Below are 17,847 nucleotides of genomic sequence, written 5' to 3'. Positions count from 1 at the left end.
AGGATATTTTTTCTTCTAAGTCAACAGTGTTGATCTGCGATAGGTTCCTAGACCACGTCGGGGGGTATCTGATGGAGGGTTGACACATGAACGGTTGAGATAGGTGGAATAGGATTAGGTGATGATCCAAACAGTTGACTGGAAGGATGTGGTCTATAGTGATTGTGTCCTGTTGGGCGATGATGGTGTCCAGGATTGCTCCTTTGTTGTGGGTTTCTTTTGAGCAGTGCTGGGTAAGCTTGTTGGAGTGTAATAGATCATTCAGGGCTTGTACTGGAACACTATTCCCATCATTCCAGTGGAGATTGAGGTAGCCTAAAATGATGTTGTTGGTGGTTCGGAGGGAGCAGTGGGCTATCAGGTCTGACGGGTGCACCGTGAATGAGGCGGTGTTGCCTGGTGGATGGTACAGGAGGTTACAATGGAGTACAGTGTTGTTGGCGGTACTGATGTCGACGGTTAGGCATTTAAAGGAGTTGTGGTTAATGGAATCTATTTCTGAAATCAATATGATGTTGTTGATAATTGCCAAGCCACCACCTTTTTGGTCCTTCCTATCTTTGTTGATGATAGAGAAGCCCGGGGTATGAGCATATTCAGAATGTGAGGTGATGAAGGCTATGTCTATGTCATGTTTGAGTATGTTTTCTGCCAGCTCTGTGGCATGCTTCGAGGTGGATCTGCAGTTTATAAGCATGCAGTTCGTGCTGGATCTTTCTACTTTAGGTTCAATAGGGATGTTGATGAGGAAGGCTGGTGGCCTAGGGGTTTTCCGGGGGGGTGGGGGGGGGGGGGTTGATCGCTTCTGAAGCCGGTGATTACCTGGATTGTAGTTTGCCCGACGCGAGGGGTGGTGTATGAGGAGGACAGCTCGAGCGCTTCCTACTGGGACATGGCTTCTGCGGTTCTCCTTGGTCTTGTGGCATTGTGCAGGGATGGACAGGGTGCCTGGCTAGGGGGCGGGCCTTTGTATGCCTAGGGCTTGTGGGGTGAAGAGCGGTGGGAGCGGGGTGGGTGTTTTGGGGGGTTTGTGAAGCATCAAGAGTTTGGATAGGATGAGATTAAGTCCTTGTATTATAAAGGCGACTTGATTTTCGATACGGGCGAGGCGGCAGCCTGTCTCATCTTGATTGAGGGGGGTTGCTTCTGGATGGGGTCACGACGGCCTGTTGGTGCGTTGCTGGTGATGTCGTCTTTTGTGTTTCTTATGTTACCGGATAGGGTACTGGAGTAGGTCGTATGGTGTGGGGGATCTGGGTGTGGTAGTCGTTTATTCTTGGAGAAGGGTTGTGGTTGGGAGCCACAGGGGCTGTATCGCGCTCGTCTGGAGCAGATAGGGGGATGTTAAGCATAGTATGGTGTGGGGGATCAGGGTGTGGTGATCTTTTAGTCTTGGAGAAGGGTCGAGGCTGGGGGTAGGGAGCCACGGGGGATGTATTGCGATTGTCTGGAGCAGATAGGGGGATTTCTGATAGATACATCTGCCAGTGGATTCCTCACCTTGTGAATATCCCCCATCGTTAGCAGCATTCGGAAATTCTTTTTGTAGCTTTGCGCAGACGTGGACCGACGTCACAGAGGCACAGCATTGCGCGCGACTCCGCTGACGTCACCGACACCATATTAGGCCCACGCTGGCGTGATGACATCAGTTCCCTTTTTTCCGTGTCGTCGACGCTAACGGTTTTCTGGGATCATACAGTAGCTTTGTAGTAACTTTGTTACTTTGTGATTATTTTCACTGTATCTTCGTCTTCTGTCGAGATGTCTTTGAAGAAGACTGGTTTTAAGGCTTGCGGGGAATGTGGCAAGACTATGTCCATAACTGACCCGCATGAGTGCTGCGTCTGGTGTCTAAGCTCCGACAATGACGTCGAGGATTGCCCATCGTGCAAGAAAATTACTCCGAAGGACCTTCAGGAGCGAGAGACGAAGCTCCTCGTTGCGAAGCTTAAAAATAAGAAAGAAAAGAAGACTTTGAAGTCTCGGTCTCGACGATCGAGGTCTAGGTCTCGATGGAGATCGCGATCGGAGTCGTCATCTGCTCATGCGTCAGTCTTCTAGGAAGAAGCATAAGAAGAGGGGTCATGAGTCACGTCATCACACAGGAAAGGAATCCAGTTCACGACCGAAGTCGCAAGTGAGGCTTCTTTGTAAGGAAGTGGAGGTTTCGGCGTTGGAAACTCAGGACACTGATGGTGAGGCTTCGCGTCTGAATTAGCCAGGGTCACTGAAGCAGCAAGCGAACCCTTCTCCGGATCCGTCTAATCCTTCTGGTCGGGAGGATGAAGGTGAGGTGGAGTAGGTTGGTGATGATGAGGTGCAAGTGCCTGCGGGTTCGTCGACCCCGGTGCCGCAGGTCGAGGAGGAGGTCGACGTTGTGACGACTCCGCCTCCTCGAGAGCAACCAGGTGGACCTTATCCAGCCTTTCCGGCTCCTAGTCAGGATCCATCCCAGTTCCTGAATGCAATGTTCGGAGTTTACTCCAGGGTGATGTACCCCTCTGGTGCACCTGTTGGTCCCACGGGTCCTATGGCATTTAACTTGGGCGTTCCCGAGGCTTATGCTCCTGCGCCCCTCATGCCTTTCATGCCGGCTCTTACACCGCAGTGGCATTTTCCGACGCCGGCGAAGCCTCCGACGCTGAAGCCGTCGACGCCGCACCAATCGACGCCGATTCCATAGATGCCGGTGCGCCCGACTCCGAGGCAGGATTCTGTTCGACCTCGCCCGACTTCGGGTTCGACGCCAGCTCTGGCACCGACGGAGTCGTTTCCGGATCCGTCGGCTTCGTTTACTAAGGAAAGGTCAAGGCGTGAAGCCTAGAGACTTCTGGAGGAAGAAAGGTATCAGTTTGCTGATGTTGAAGAAGGGGATTCGGATGATCCTTTTGATGACCTGAGAGAGGCCAGTGGGCTTGAACATTCTCCTGAGTGGGATTTGGCTTCTGTGTCAGATGTGCCTTCCAAAGATGTGATGCCATATCACGTTGTTATTAAAAAGGCAGCAAGCTTGTTGAATATCACTCTGCCTACTACTGAGTATAAGTCTAATCTTCTAACAGAGGTCCTTCACTCACCTTCAGTTATTGAGCCAATGCTACCGTTAAATGATGCTTTGGCTGAACCCATCTATGAAGTCTGTTTCAAGGTCTGTGGCGAGGAGCTATAGAGTTGCACCTAATAACCCAGACTTTTTATCAACACACCCTTTGCCTGAGAGTCTGGTTGTGCAGGCTGCCTGCTCAAAGAAGTCTGTAGGGGCTTTTCCGCAGGTTCCTGGGGAAAAGGAATCCAAAAAGCAAGACCAGGCGGCCAAGAAGGTCTTCTCTTCAGCCAGTATGGCGTTAAAATCTACCAACGCAACTTGTCTTATGGGACGGTACATCCATGCCTTGATGGATTCCATAAAGCAGTTAGTGTCAAAAATTCCTGAGGTGGACAGAAAGGATTTTCAGGAAGTAATTTCGGACACTCAGGCTGCTGCTAGACAAGTGATACAGAGTGGGCTGGACACTGCTGATTCGGTGGTGAGTCATGGGCTCTTCGGTGGCTGCTAGAAGAGCTGCGTGGCTAAAAACATCGGAGTTTTCCGCAGATGTTCAGTCTGCTTTGATGGACTTGCCATTTGATGGCTCAGGATTGTTTGGCAAGAAAGCTGACGCTGCCTTGGAACGTTTCAAAGTTAGTAGGGCCACAGCAAAATCTTTGGGACTTCAAACCAAGGGTACTACTGGAAGGCGCTTCAGAGGATTTGGCAGATCTTCCTTTTGTTCCTATAAAACATCGCAGCAGCAGCCACAACAACAGCAAAATACGCTGTATAAGTCCTATAGAGGAAGACAACGAGCTTGTCCTAGAGGTCGTCAAGCCGCCTCCTCCTCCTCTTCCCCTTTCCAGACCCCTGCCACTGCGGCAAAGCAGCCCTCGATCCGCCATTCCGGATCATGTGGGCCCAGTTGGGGGCCGTCTTACCCGTTTTCTACGAGATTGGGAATTGATTACATCAGATCTTGAGGTTCTCAATCTCGTGGAGAATGGGTATGCTCTTCCCTTTCGGGAATTTCCCCCAAATCACCCTCCTTGCCAGGGTTATTGTTCGGAGGACCATCTGCTACTCCTGCAGGAAGAAGTCCTGGCTCTGTTCAGAAAGGGTGCGATAGAGGTGGTTCCAGAGCAGGAGAGGGGTCAGGGATGCTACTCCCCATTATTTTCTGATCCCCAAGAAGGATGGCAGACTCCGTCCAATCCTGGATCTCAGGATCTTGAACCTTTACCTGAAGCAGGAGAAGTTCAAGATGCTCACCCTTGCACAGGTTCTTCAAGCGCTGCTGGCAGAAGACTGGATGGTGTTGATCGACTTGCAGGATGCTTATATTCATATCCCAATCCTGAAGTCGCACAGAAAGTATATCCTGTTCATGGTTGGTTCGCAACACTACCAGTTTACGGTCCTTCCGTTTGGTCTTACTACTGCGCCTCGAGTCTTCACCAAGGTAATGGCAGTGGTGGCTGCGCATCTCAGAAGGTCGGGGATACCTGTATTCCCGTATCTGGACGATTGGCTGATCAAAGCAGAATCTCGAGAGATAGTGCTGCATCATCTGCAGGAGACAACTCAGTTGTTGCACAGGTTGGGGTTTTCGATAAATGTACCCAAATCTCACCTGGTGCCCTCCCAGCGCAACCTGTTCATAGGTGCGGTACTGGACACTACTGTGTGTCGTGCATTACCTCCTCCTCAAAGGATTCGCGACATACAGGAAATGATTCCTTTATTTTTCAATGGAGCGGTCGTTCCAGTCCTGAAGGTCCTTCGTCTGCTCGGTCTGATGGCTTCTTGCATTCTGTTGGTCAGCCATGCACGCTGGCACATGAGGGCACTCCAGTGGTGCCTCCGCAGGCAGTGGTATCAACACAACGGAGATCTCAGGAAGTCAGTGAGGATATCCAGAGAAAGTGCAGCGGATTTGACTTGGTGGAGCGTGGAAGGCAATCTGTCACAAGGAAAGCCTTTTCATCTACCTCCATCTGTGGCCCCTGTGATAACGGATGCATCCACTCTAGGGTGGGGTGCTCATCTGGGGGACCTGGAGATAAAAGGTCTTTGGTCTCCAGAGGAAAGGTTGCTTCATATCAACCTTCTAGAGTTGTGGGCGATACGTCTGGCACTCAAGGCCTTCCTTCCTTCCCTTCGCGGTCAGTCGGTTCAAGTCCTGACGGACAACACGACCGCAATGTGGTATGTCAACAAGCAGGGAGGAGTGGGGTCGCAGTGTCTCTGCAGAGAGGCTCTGCGTCTCTGGTCCTGGGTTCAGGACCATCAGATTTGTCTGATGGCAAATCATCTGGCCGGAGTTCTGAACGTTCATGCAGACAGTCTGTCGGCAGTTCTCCGCCGACCACGAGTGGAGGCTCCATCCACAGGTAGTTCATCAGGTCTTTCGGACTTCGGGGACTCCTCTGGTGGATCTGTTCGCCACTCACGAGAATGCTCACTGCCCGTCATTCTGAGGCCTCCAGTTTCCGATGCAGGGAGCCTTGGGGGATGCGTTTCAGTTGAGTTGGGACTCGCAACTCCTTTACGCATTTCCTCCCATACCCTTGATTCCTCAGGTTCTGAGGAAGATTCGCCAAGACCAGGCCCAAGTCATATTGATCGCCCCGGATTGGCCAAGAAGGGTGTGGTATACATATCTTCTCCACCTCTCCTCGTGCCCTCCGCTCCGTCTCCCTCACAGGGCAGATCTCCTCTCCCATATGGAGTGGCATGTTCTACCCCCCCCCCCCCCCCCCCTCCCCCCCCCACCTCCAGACCTTACACCTTCATTCCTGGAGATTGAACCGGGCAACCTGATTTCCTTTTCTCTTCCGCACGATGTGGTGGATATCATCTTGTCAGCCAGGCGTGACCCCACCAAGTCCATTTATTCTTATAGATGGTCTAAGTTTGTTGCTTGGTGCGGCGAGAAGTCTGTTGACCCTTTAAGAGCTCGTTTGTCCAATATACTTCAATTCGCACTTTCTTTGGCCCAGCAGGGTTTTGCGGTGGCAACCATCAAAGGTTATTTGTCAGCCTTGTTGGCTTTCCTTTGTTTGCCAGACCAGCCCTCTTTGTTTAAATCTCCCATTGTTTTACGTTTCATTAAGGGCCTTACCAATAAATTTTCCTTCACCTTTTATTGTACCTCACTGGGACTTGAACCTTGTTCTTACGTTTTTAATGGGGTCACCTTTTGAGCCTTTACACACATGTCCCTTGAGACTTTTGTCTTTCAGGACTGTTTTTCTGGTGGCAATTACCTCGGCAAGGAGGGTAAGCGAGCTTCAAGCTCTTAGTTCTAAGCCCCCGTTTTTATCAATTCATGCTGAAAGAATGGTTGTAAGGACCAGGGATGCTTTTCTGCCTAAAGTGGTTACTCCTTTCCATCTGGGGCAGTCCGTTACCCTCCCTACCGTTTATCCTCCCCCTCACCCTTCCAAGGAGGAGGAGAGACTTCACCGCTTGGACCCTAAGAGGGCGGTGAGCTTTTACCTGGACAGGACACAGGAGTTCAGGTTGGATGACCAGCTGTTCGTAGGCTTTGCTGGCTGCAAGAAGGGGAAGGCGGTGCACAAGCGCACTCTCTCGAGGTGGATCATCCTCTGCATTAAGATTTACTACGCCCTGGCGGGTAAGGACCCTCCAGAGGGTATAAGAGCTCACTCTACTAGAGCAAAGTCATCAACATCTGCTTTGTCTAGGGGTGTTCCAGTTGAGGACATTTGTGAAGCAGCGACTTGGGCCTCCCTCCATACTTTCGCGAAGCATTACTGCTTAGATGCCGAAGTGAGGAGGGAGGGCCACTTTGCGCGTGCTGTCCTCCAGGATTTTCTGGTATAGGAGAGTGGACACCCTACTCCGGGAGTGGGGACTGCTGTGGGACTCTATTCACAAGGTGAGGAATCCACTGGCAGATGTATCTATCAGAAGAACAAGTTACTTACCTTCGGTAGCACTTTTTCTGGTAGATGCAGTATCTGCCTGTGGATTCCTCACTCCCCCTTGTCCACTCTTCTATACCTGAGTAACTATCATGTATTTACTTTATTGTCAAGGAATTGTTTATTTCAATTGTTTGATTGCATTTGTTTCACACTGTGTGTGTTACCTTGATATTTGTGTATTGTGTATACTGTGTATATTTCTACTGTCATTGGTCCGTCCGTGTGCCTCGAAGGCACCGAAAAAAGGGCGGAACTGATGTCGGCGTGGGCCTAATATGGTGTCGGTGACGTCAGCGGAGTCACGCGCGATGCCGTGTTTCTGTGACGTCGGTCCACGTCGGCGCGAAGCTACAACTCGGACAAAGGGTTTCCTGCCTTGGGAGGTGCTAGCACCACTCCAGACAGGATTTTGTGTATTAGGTAGGACAGGGCTGAAAGGAATGAGACATGCCGGGGGCACACAAGGTGTCCCTGTGCATACACCGGTCTAAACCAGTTCCTGGGGCACTCCAGCCCCAGAGCTGGCGCAAGACCGGACAAAGGATAGGGGGTGTAACCACCCCCCTTCCTGGTCCCACCCAGAGGAGGGACCTAGTCGTAGTACAGCCCCCTTTAGCCGGATAAAGGTAGGAGCTGGTCCCATTCCAAATTAGATTATCCTGAGCAACTTTACAAGAAGAAACTCTGGACTTCGACGTTCTGCTCCACAGAAGATTGAAGAAATCGCCCTTGTGGGCAAGGAGTGTCCACCCTGAACAAGCAGGCACCATCAGCGTCCAGCGGCTTCCCTTTGTCGTCTTCCTGCAAGGATCCAAACTTCAGAGCCCGACGAGACCCGGATTCCCAGACCTCTCCGACCTCTACCTACATCTGCAGCACAGCTGAGATCCGTGGGTGCGACGAGACACGTGGGACCAGCCATCTTGAAAGAAGCAGCACTTCGCTCCAGCACGACTTCAGAGGGATCCTCGTCCAAGTGCTTTGGGGACTGAGAAGCCCCGACCCCGAGCAGCTCCTTCACCGAAGACCAGCCTTCCAGCATCCACGAGATCTGCGTGGGGCCCTTCTGCCTGGTTGCTGCTCGACGCGTTGTCTGGTCACTTGCCGGCTGGCTAGTGACCTCCTAGACGACGAACTCCGAAATCTTCACTGCTGGTCTGGTTGCTCCAGACTGGCCCTTGCTCCCTTCCAAAAGAGGAGCACCCTGGACCCTCCTGGTCCACTCCAGACGCCGTTTCCACTCACCGCATGGGTTGCCTTTGCCAAGGCCTGTTGACTCCGAATCCGAAGCCGACACCGCCGACAGCGAGAGTCTGCATGGGACAGCTCATGCCTCCATCCTGGTCGTCGAAGACACCACCTGGTCCACGTGGCTGCAGAGACAAGCGTCCACCTTCACCTGATCGCGATGACGACATCTGGTTCCACTCCTGGTTCCACTCCAGTCACTGGCTAGTGACTTTGAACATTGTCCCCTCTGCTTTCAGGTTCTTCTCTTCACTGATCCACCCTTGAATCACACCGGACATCTTCCTCCTGATCGCCTGCAGCATCTTTTCTTCCAGGCTCCATAGACTTCAACGCCGGAACCGACAAGACTTGGCACCTATGCACCCGCACCCTGTGGGTGAGGTAAAACGAGCATTTTGGTGCTCAAGGGTAGCTTGACTTTCCTAGTGTCCAGTTACACAGTCGTTTTAGTTCTACCTAGTCAGGATTGTCCGTACTCCCCTTTTTTTGAACAGTAACCGTCCATAGACACTGTTACGCATCTCGCGTGCGAGTTCACACTCTGCACACGCGTTACGTGGGCCTCCTATTACCTACCCCGAGTTAGTATAGCGTGGTCCCAGCGATCCTACAGCCTCTGGACACCTTCATTCCTTTTATCGACTTTCACATTCCACTTACTTAGTATATGGTTTGTCGTGCCCCTAGGGCACCATTGTAATTTGTGCAACTTAAACATATTTTTCCTAAGAGATTGTCATGTGCTTAGCCCTCGGATCTTATAAAGAGTTCAGAGGTGCATGTTAGTTAATAAATACTTGTTTATTTTCATAACTACCTGTTTGGTGTCCTTTCACTTGGTATTCAAGGGGTTATATGTGGTAAAACAGCTGGCTTCACATGCCAAAAGAGTTTAGCCTAAGACTGCTTTGTCCATGCTACCATTAGGATAGCTGGTCTATAAGGTTGACTTACAACCAATCACCATAAGGGTTGTTTGGACTGATACAAGGTGATCACTAGAACTAGTGAGCATCATATATCAGGCCAACTTCTCACATCACTAACGTGTCTCTTTCAGATGGGGAGAGTCAGCCATCCTTCCCATTCAGCAGTACAGGTTCCCACAGCAAGGAGGCTGCCGGTTTCCAGTCTGCCGCATCCCAGGAGACTCGTGGCTCCAGGCAAGTTCTCCTCTTGAACTTCGTATCTTTTGACAGGTGGTGAGCAGGGAGCAGTCCCACACAGTAATGTAGAAGGCCACTAATGGTGTTCACTACTCACGAGTGTGGTGTGGTGGAGGAAACACAAGGGGAATAGAGTATATGTATGATTCCCAACAATATACTCCCGGCGTCCCCTCCTTTTTGTTTTGCTTCTTTTCGAGGATTACCTTCCAGGAAGGCTGGCAGGGTGACCTTGGAATGCCTGAAACAGGAAGAGAACCGGTAAACCAAAAGACATCTCCCCAACCTTTGTTGCTTATTCTTGTAAAGACTGACTGATCTCCTAGAAGGACTGGGAGAACTGTAAAGACTCGTGCCCTTTATTTACTTCTGTTGTTGTGTTTCCTTTATATCCTTACTGACTCCGAAAAAAGAATTAAACAAAAAAAGAAGCATAAGACACTGCCCTGGCTTCTTTTTGTGCTGCCTTCCTTTTTCCTAACATCCCTGACAAAAGGGGTATACGCCACAAAGTTACAGACCCCAAAAGTGCTTTAAGCTTTAACATTTTTTTTTTTCTTTTATGAGATCAAATTAGGATTGAGTGTGGTGTGCTTATTGCTCCAAACCACCATCCATAAGAGTAGCGGGTGAGTTTTAAATGGGCTTCCACATAAAATATTCTCAATTCCTCATGGAGGAAAAATTGGGGACTACCTTGACCTATGCCTTGCAGACTTCTGCAGAAACGATTCTCTTCCTGCTGCAGTTTTGAGAAGTCAAAGTACTCCCATGACGCAGCCCCATCGGTCAAAACTGGAAGGCATTTGAGTTTATAGACCTGCAGCAAAGGTAGTATGGGCTTGCTGCCCACATTGGCTGCCAGCCCAAGCAATACCCCAACTGATTTATTAAAACACAAACCTCGGTTTGATAAACACTGTAACCATCCCTTACGTGAATCAAAGGTGATCCCTAGATAGGATAACTTGCTAACTCCCTTTGATTATATTGGCCTGGTTTTGCAGTTCTGCCTCCCAAAAACAACCTACTAGTTCCTAGTAATATTAGTTTCTAAGTGTAGGTCATCCATAGATGGAACAAATGCATCTATAAGACCCTTAAGACCAGGTGGTGTGCTGGAAAGCAGAGCCTCATTGTCGGCATAAAGGTTGGCTGGGATCAAAAGTCGATTTCACCGTAGGCATATCCTTCAACCTTTGACCATGCTTGCAGGCAGGTCGCTCCCTACGCCACCACAGCCGCCAGCTGACTCGTTGCTCCTGCCTACCTGCTGCCGCCGTTTCCCGCTCCCTCGTTCCAGCCGCTGCCCCCCTGTTCCCCATTAGATACCTCGCTCCCGCCTCCCAGCTGATCCTCCCTCCCCTCCTCTTAAGGGGGCTGAGCAGTGGCGTAGAGGCGACCTTTGACCCTGCTTGCAGGCAGGTCGCTCCCTACGCCACCACACAGCCGCCAACTGACGCGTTGCTCCTGCCGCCGCCGTTTCCCGCTCCCTCGTTCCTGCCTCTGCGTCCCTGAATCCGCCCCCCGGTTCCCCATTGGATACCCCTATCGCGCCTCCCAGCTGCTCCTCCCTCCTCTTAAGGGGGATGAGCATTGGCGTAGAGGCGACCTTTGACCCTGCTTGAAGGCAGGTTGCTCCCTACGCCACCACACAGCCGCCAACTGACTCGTTGCTCCTGCCTACCTGCCGCCGCTGTTTCCCGCTCCCTCGTTCCCGCCTCTGCGTCCCTGCGGCCCACCCCCCTGTTCCCCATTGGATACCCTGCTCCAGCCTCCAAGCTGAACCTCCCTCCCCTCCCTCCTCTTATGGAGGCCTCGCAGCAGGCGCGCCGACGGCGCGCCAAAGGCAAGTCCGTCTGCGCCTGTCCGCGCATGGACCGCGCCCAGCACCAGAACCCCTGGACCCCGTGAACGCCACAACACCAGACTCCGCTACGACGCCAGCACCCTCTACGCACTCAACACCGGCCGAAACCACCCCTGCTTCCAAACCACACCGAAACTGACTCACGGAACTTTCACCTGCCACACCTGCAGCTTCACCTGCGACAGAACCACCAAACCTCCAAGGACCGGACCCATACACCTCCGTTGCATACTCCTCAACACCATCTCCACACGCAAACACGCCATCGAGCTCTGGGACCTGCTCGACACCTCCGCCCCAGACGTGGCCTTCCTGACCGAGACCTGGTGGAATGACTCCTCGGCGCCCGACATCGCCATAGCCATCCCAGACGGCTACAAGATAACCCGCAGGGCTCGCGCCAACGGAACCGGAGGATGAATAGCCATCGTCCACAAGTCCACCCTCAGGGTCGCCACCCACGCAGACGACGCCCTCAACACCGCCGAACACCTGCACTTCCGGATCCACACTGACCCCATCACCACCCTCAGAGGAACACTCATCTACAGACCACCCAGACCCGGAGCACAATTCAGCGACTCCATTGCCGACCTCTCCATCACCCACGCACTCGCCTCCACAGACTACATCCTCCTCGGGGACCTGAATTTCCACCTCGAGAACAACAACTATGCCAACTCCGCCACCCTGATCGCCAACCTCGGCCTCAAACAACTCATCACCGCACCCACCCATGCCGCTGGCCACACACTGGACCCCATCTTCTCCACAGGCACCCACGTCGCCTTCTACCACACCACCGAACTCCACTGACCGACCACCGCTGCATCCATTTCACCTTCAACAAACCAACCACGCACCCAACAGCTGCCTCGCCGCTGCTAGAGCAAAGTCACCGAAGACCAGCTGATCACCACCCTCGCCCAGAACCAAACCCACCAACCCAGACAACGCAGCCAGCAACCTCAGACAGTGGATCAATGACTACACCGACACCCTTGCCTCACTCAAGAAACCCTCCAACAACCACGCCAGCAAGAGAGCCACCTGGTTGACCGTCGAGCTGCAGACCTCCAAACGCGCCTGCCGGAAACTGGAGAAGATATGGCTCCACGAACGCACTTCGGACAACCGCGCAGCCCACAACGATGCCATTCGCGGACATCACCACCTCATCAGAATAGCGAAGAGGTCCGCCTTCAAAGACCGCCTGGATAACAACGCACACAACAGCAAAGAGATCTTCAGCATCTTAAAAGAACTCTCCATCCCCAGCGACATACCGCCCTCACAAGAACTGTGCAACTTATTAACTATCTTCTTCCACCGCAAGATCGCTGACATCCATGACAGCTTCAACACCATGACTGCCCCGACTACGACATACCCCACCCCCCCCTGTAAATACCACCAGCGCCAACCGCCTGGTCCAACGTCAAAGACGACGAGACACGCAAGGTCATGAACTCCATCCACTCAGGATCTCCGTCAGACCTGTGCCCACACCGCGTATTCAACAAAGCAGACGCTGCCATCGCACCCCAACTACGGTAGGTCATCAACATCTCCTCCGAAACAGCAACATTCCTGGAAAGCTGGAAACACGCCAAAATCAGAGCCCTCCTGAATAAGCCCAAGGCGGACCCCAAGAAGTTCCGGCCCATCTCCCTGCTCCCGTACCCGGCAAAGGTCATCGAGAAAATCGTCAACACGCAACTGGCCCGCCACCTGGAAGACAACACCTTGGACCCGGCCCAGTCCGAGTTCAGACGAAACCACAGCACAGAGACAGCCCTCATCGTCGCCACAGACACCATCAGGCGCCAACTAGACAACGGCGAAACATCAGCCCTCATCCTACTGGACCTGTCAGCCTCCTTTGACACGGTCTGCCATTGCACTCTAAAGACACGCCTCCTAGAAGCCGGAATCCAAGAGAAGGCCCTTGACTGGACCATGTTGTTCCTCTCCGGCAGAACCCAGAGCGTCCGCCTCCCGCCCTTCCAATCCGAGGCCACCGACAACATCTGCGGCGTCCCCCTGGGCTCATCCCTCAGCCCGACGCTGTTTAACATCTACATGGCCCCCCTCGCACAAGTGGCCCGCTAACACGACCTCAACATCATCTCCTACGCCGACGACACCCAGCTCATCCTCTTCCTCACCAATGACCCGCATACCGCCAAAACCAACCTCCACGAGGGAATGAAGGCCGTCGCCGACTGGATGAAGAACAGCCGTCTGAAGCTGAACTCGGACAAGATGGAGAACTCATCCTCGGACCCACCCCCTCAGCCTGGGATGACTCCTGGTGGCCGACCACACTGGGAACAGCACCGACATCCACCGTCCATGCACGCAACCTAGTATTCATCCTAGACTCCTCCCTCTCCATGTCTAAACAGGTCAACGCCGTCTCCTCCTCCTGCTACAATACCCTCCGCATGCTCCGCAGGATCTTCAAGTGGATCCCGACCGAAACAAGAAGAACGGTGACACAGGCCCTCGTCAGCCGCAGACTGGACTACGGCAACGCACTCTATGCAGGAATCCCAGCCAAACACCTACGACGACTACAACGCATCCAAAATGCCTCCGCCCGACTGATCGCCAGCGTCCCCCGCTGCAGCCACATCACCCCCCACCTGAGAGACCTACACTGGCTTCCCGTTGACAAGACGATCACCTTCAAGCTCCTCACCCACGCACACAAAGCACTCCATAACGCCGGACCAGCCTACATGAACAGCAAACTCAACTTCTACACCCCGACCCGCCAGCTCCACTCCGCCAGCCTCGCCCTCGCCAATGTCCCCCGCATCCAACAAACAACCTCCGGCAGCAGATCCTTCTCCTACCTCACCGCCAAGGCCTGGAACACCCTCCCTACCCACCTACCTTAGACCTACTCGCCTTCAGAAGACTCCTCAAGACCTGGCTCTTCGAGCAGTAGCGGCACCCCTCCCCTCAGCGACTTGAGACCCTCACGGGTAAGTAGCGCGCTTTAAAAGTGTTCTGATTAATTGATTGATTCCCCTGTGAAACTTAAAACAAACTTAAGCTATTAATATACTAAAGGAATACAATGGAAGCCAAAATGCAGCTCTGTCAGACTCCCTGGGACAGACCAAAAGGTTCAGTACATTCACAACCCCCTATTCCATATCTTACAGAGGCACTGACCCCAAAGTGCAAAGCATGTAGAAAATCAACCAAAGGTAGTGTCAGGCCAATGTTAGCACAGTCAAATTCACTTCTAAGGTCCACAAAAACTAAATAAAACAGACCTATCTCTCCAATCACATATTTACCTGTAAAGAGATGCAATTCAGGCACTGTTACAAGGTCCCCAAGCCTTCCCTAAAACCACATTGTATGGGGTAAAGAATGCCATTTTGCTATGCTCAAACCTCAATTCTGTCCAAAATAATGCCCCTACGATCTTAACCTCAGAATCCAGAAACAATGTTGGCCTATAGTATCGGTTGCCTTTATAAACACAGGTATGATAGTTGCAATCTACCAGGAGGTAGAAATGTTAAAATAAACTGCAGCATTTAAAACATTAGTAATTATAGGGACCCATAGTTGGATGTTACAAAGGTCCATTAGCACCCCATCAGGCCCGGCTCCTTATTTGATGGGTTAGCAGATATTCCCATATGAATAAATCTGTTTTAATGTGTTCAAGCCATTTGCTTGTGCTAATGTTGAACCTAACCCATCTGAAGTAGATAAAGATACCTTCCTTCTATTTACAATTGCCCAAAATCCCCTTGTGTCCTTGACTTTAAACGTTTGAATTGGGCGATTCCATGTTTTCTCCTTGACCCCTAGTTTCCTAATCGTGATTGACTGTTTGTAGGCTAGCCTTGCTTCTGTGATGTTGATGTTTGAGCTCCGCATTGAGGGCTTCACGCAGTCTTGGTTTGGCGATTCTACAATCCTTGTCTAACCACACAGATTTAAAAGCCTCTCTAGCCCTTGAATGACCTAACATAATGTTCCTAGTAGATTTGTTCAGATTCTAGAAAGCATCTAAAAGGTCAGATGGCGAGGGGTTAATGCTTAACAAGCTTTAACATTGATCGTACCAAGGACCATGGAGTAGACGATCAGCTTTATGGAGTTCTCTAAAGCAAAAATGGTGAGGCGGTACAGAAGAGGAGCTTGCCAAAGTGCATAGTCCTCTGTATTAAGATCTGCTATGCACTCACCAAGAAGCAGCTTCTTGAATGTCTGAGAGCCTATTCCGTCAGGCCTAAAGCCACTGCCTTGGTAAATTCCAAAATAACACTTGATGGACAGAATATTGAACAATGTCAAACATTCACCACAATTCAGAGGTCTGGGTCTAAATCCATTGTTTTTTCTCCCCATGCCATTCCAGTTTAAACCCAGCCATATGCTAATCAGTCTTGACCCTGCTCCCCATATGACCACATTCATGCCCTAACTGCTATGTCAGGTCCTCACTGGACCGGAAACAAATATCCTTGGACCAGTTTCGGGGTTTCACCCCTCATCACCCAGGCTAGCATGACTCCAGTGGCATGGAGAGCACGGGATCTACGTCAGGCCATACCCGTCCCACTCGGGGTAACAAATGCAAAAATAACAATTGATGGACAGAATGTTGAACAATGTCAAACATTCACACCAGTACAGGGATCTGGGCCTAAATCCATTGTTTTCTTACTCCCCATGCCATTCCAGTTTAAACCCAGCCATATGCAAATAAGCCTTGACCCTGCTCCCCATAGGAACGGTCCAGCCCAAACTGCCAGTGAGAGTGTGCCCAGACTTGGGTACCGTGCGCACTTCGCCACTGGATTCTAGCTAGCCTGGCTGATGAGGGGTGATGCCATGAAACCAGTTCTAAGATGCTTGTTTCTGGTTCAGGGAAGACCTGGCTTGGCGGTTCAGGGTGAACTGTTCCCATGAGGAGCAAGGTCAAGGCTGAATGCATATGGATGGGTCCAAACTTGGGTGGCGTGGTGAGCAAAAGAACAATGGATCTTTCCCTCTGGAAAATACCATTCTTGAAACGTTCCGAGAGACCAGCATACCTAAATAAATCTCCAATCACCCGCTCGGTAATGCGAGTATGGGATACGGTAGCGACTAGCTGAGGGCTCACTTCCTTTCCCTCGCCCCTCACACCCCTGTTTGACAACCTAGAATTTCCACCAGGGCTTGCAGTGCGAATGTTCCCACAATGGCGGACCTCGACCTGCAGGTCCGCAGGACATCTATTTGAGCTTAATGTGTTCCTCGACTTCTCTGACCTACCAAACTGGTGCGATGTTAAAGACCCCAAACTGTTCCAATACTTCCAACTCCGTCACTGGTTACTGCAGCCATAAATACGCCCCTTAGTCAGTAGAAAGCTCACGGCCTACGAGAAATGGCTCCTATCCAAGCACTCAGACCGCAAGATGATCTCTGAACTCTATCAAGTGCTGCGCCCTCCGGTTCCCACGGGGTGCTGGGCCAGGCAGCGACGATCTGAGAAGGAACTAGGTAGAAGTCTCTCTCTAAAAGAATGGCAACAGGTCTATTATAGGGCGACCCACACTGCCAAGAACACAGCGAGCCGAGAAGCGAAGGTTAAGGTGGCTATTTACTGGTACCTGATAACAGCTCGATTGAACAACTGCATCCCAGATCGTAGCCCCATCTGCTGGAGAGGCTGTGATGAGGAGGGAACATTAACACACATACTCAGGGACTGCAGGGAGGTGACAGGATACTGGACAGCGGTTCTTAATGACATAGACACTCACTCCGAACCTGAAATACCCCGCTTCCCTGCATATACACTCCTGGGGCTGCCCAACGCCCTTACATTTCCACTGAAATCCATACGAGGGAAACAGATGGGACTGGCAATGGGTGCAGCGGTTCAACACATCCTGTCCTTGTGGGGCACGCAGACTCCCCAACACACACGGGTGGTTACATAAGCTGTGGTACATCATAGGTATGGAACGTATACAAACTAATCTTACGCACTCAGCAACCTCCTTCCACACTATCTGGTGCCCCATACTGTCACTGCTGGCACAAGAATTCAACAAAGTCACATGTCCCAAATACCTTCGCTTGCTCAGACTTACCGATCTACCATAGACAACAGAAGCCTCTTGAAGGATAATACATCTCCACTCATAAAGCACGCTTGCTCTGATTCCAACATGGCACACCAGTTCTCTTCCAGGGGATCCTCATCAATAGTCATAAGCATTAGAATATTCCCGCCCATGCGCGGGACCCCGGAAACAATATATTATATGTGCCCCACATATACATATACATATATATATAAATATATATATATAAAAATAAGCAATTGCAGCCAAATAAAACAGTAGAGCTGGAATATGCTGTGAAGAATTTCCACCATACATGTGTATTAGCATTAGAAACATGATAAACAACACAAATGCTTGTTTAGAAACTGTTTTAATGCTTAGAAAACAGCAGAAATTCTTATAAGACACTGTAAGCATATACAGCTCCCAGGCTGCATTGCAAATACCCAGTCTAAAAAGACTGAAAAGCTAACCC

The 17,847-nt window shown here is 51.3% G+C and overlaps 1 protein-coding gene across 1 annotated transcript in view; it reads left to right on the top strand.

The window, feature by feature from the left end:
- The window catches only part of CCDC61 (coiled-coil domain containing 61), a 786,500-nt gene that overhangs the window by 477,907 nt on the left and 290,746 nt on the right, over window positions 1-17,847 (top strand). The gene's annotated exons all lie outside the window — the stretch shown is intronic.

The sequence above is a fragment of the Lissotriton vulgaris genome, chromosome 9 (genome assembly GCF_964263255.1).
Source record: "Lissotriton vulgaris chromosome 9, aLisVul1.2, whole genome shotgun sequence".
In the NCBI taxonomy this organism is placed as follows: Eukaryota; Metazoa; Chordata; class Amphibia; order Caudata; family Salamandridae; genus Lissotriton; species Lissotriton vulgaris.
The sequence above is the reverse complement of the archived record's forward strand: the minus strand, read 5'-3'. Positions and strand labels throughout refer to the sequence as shown.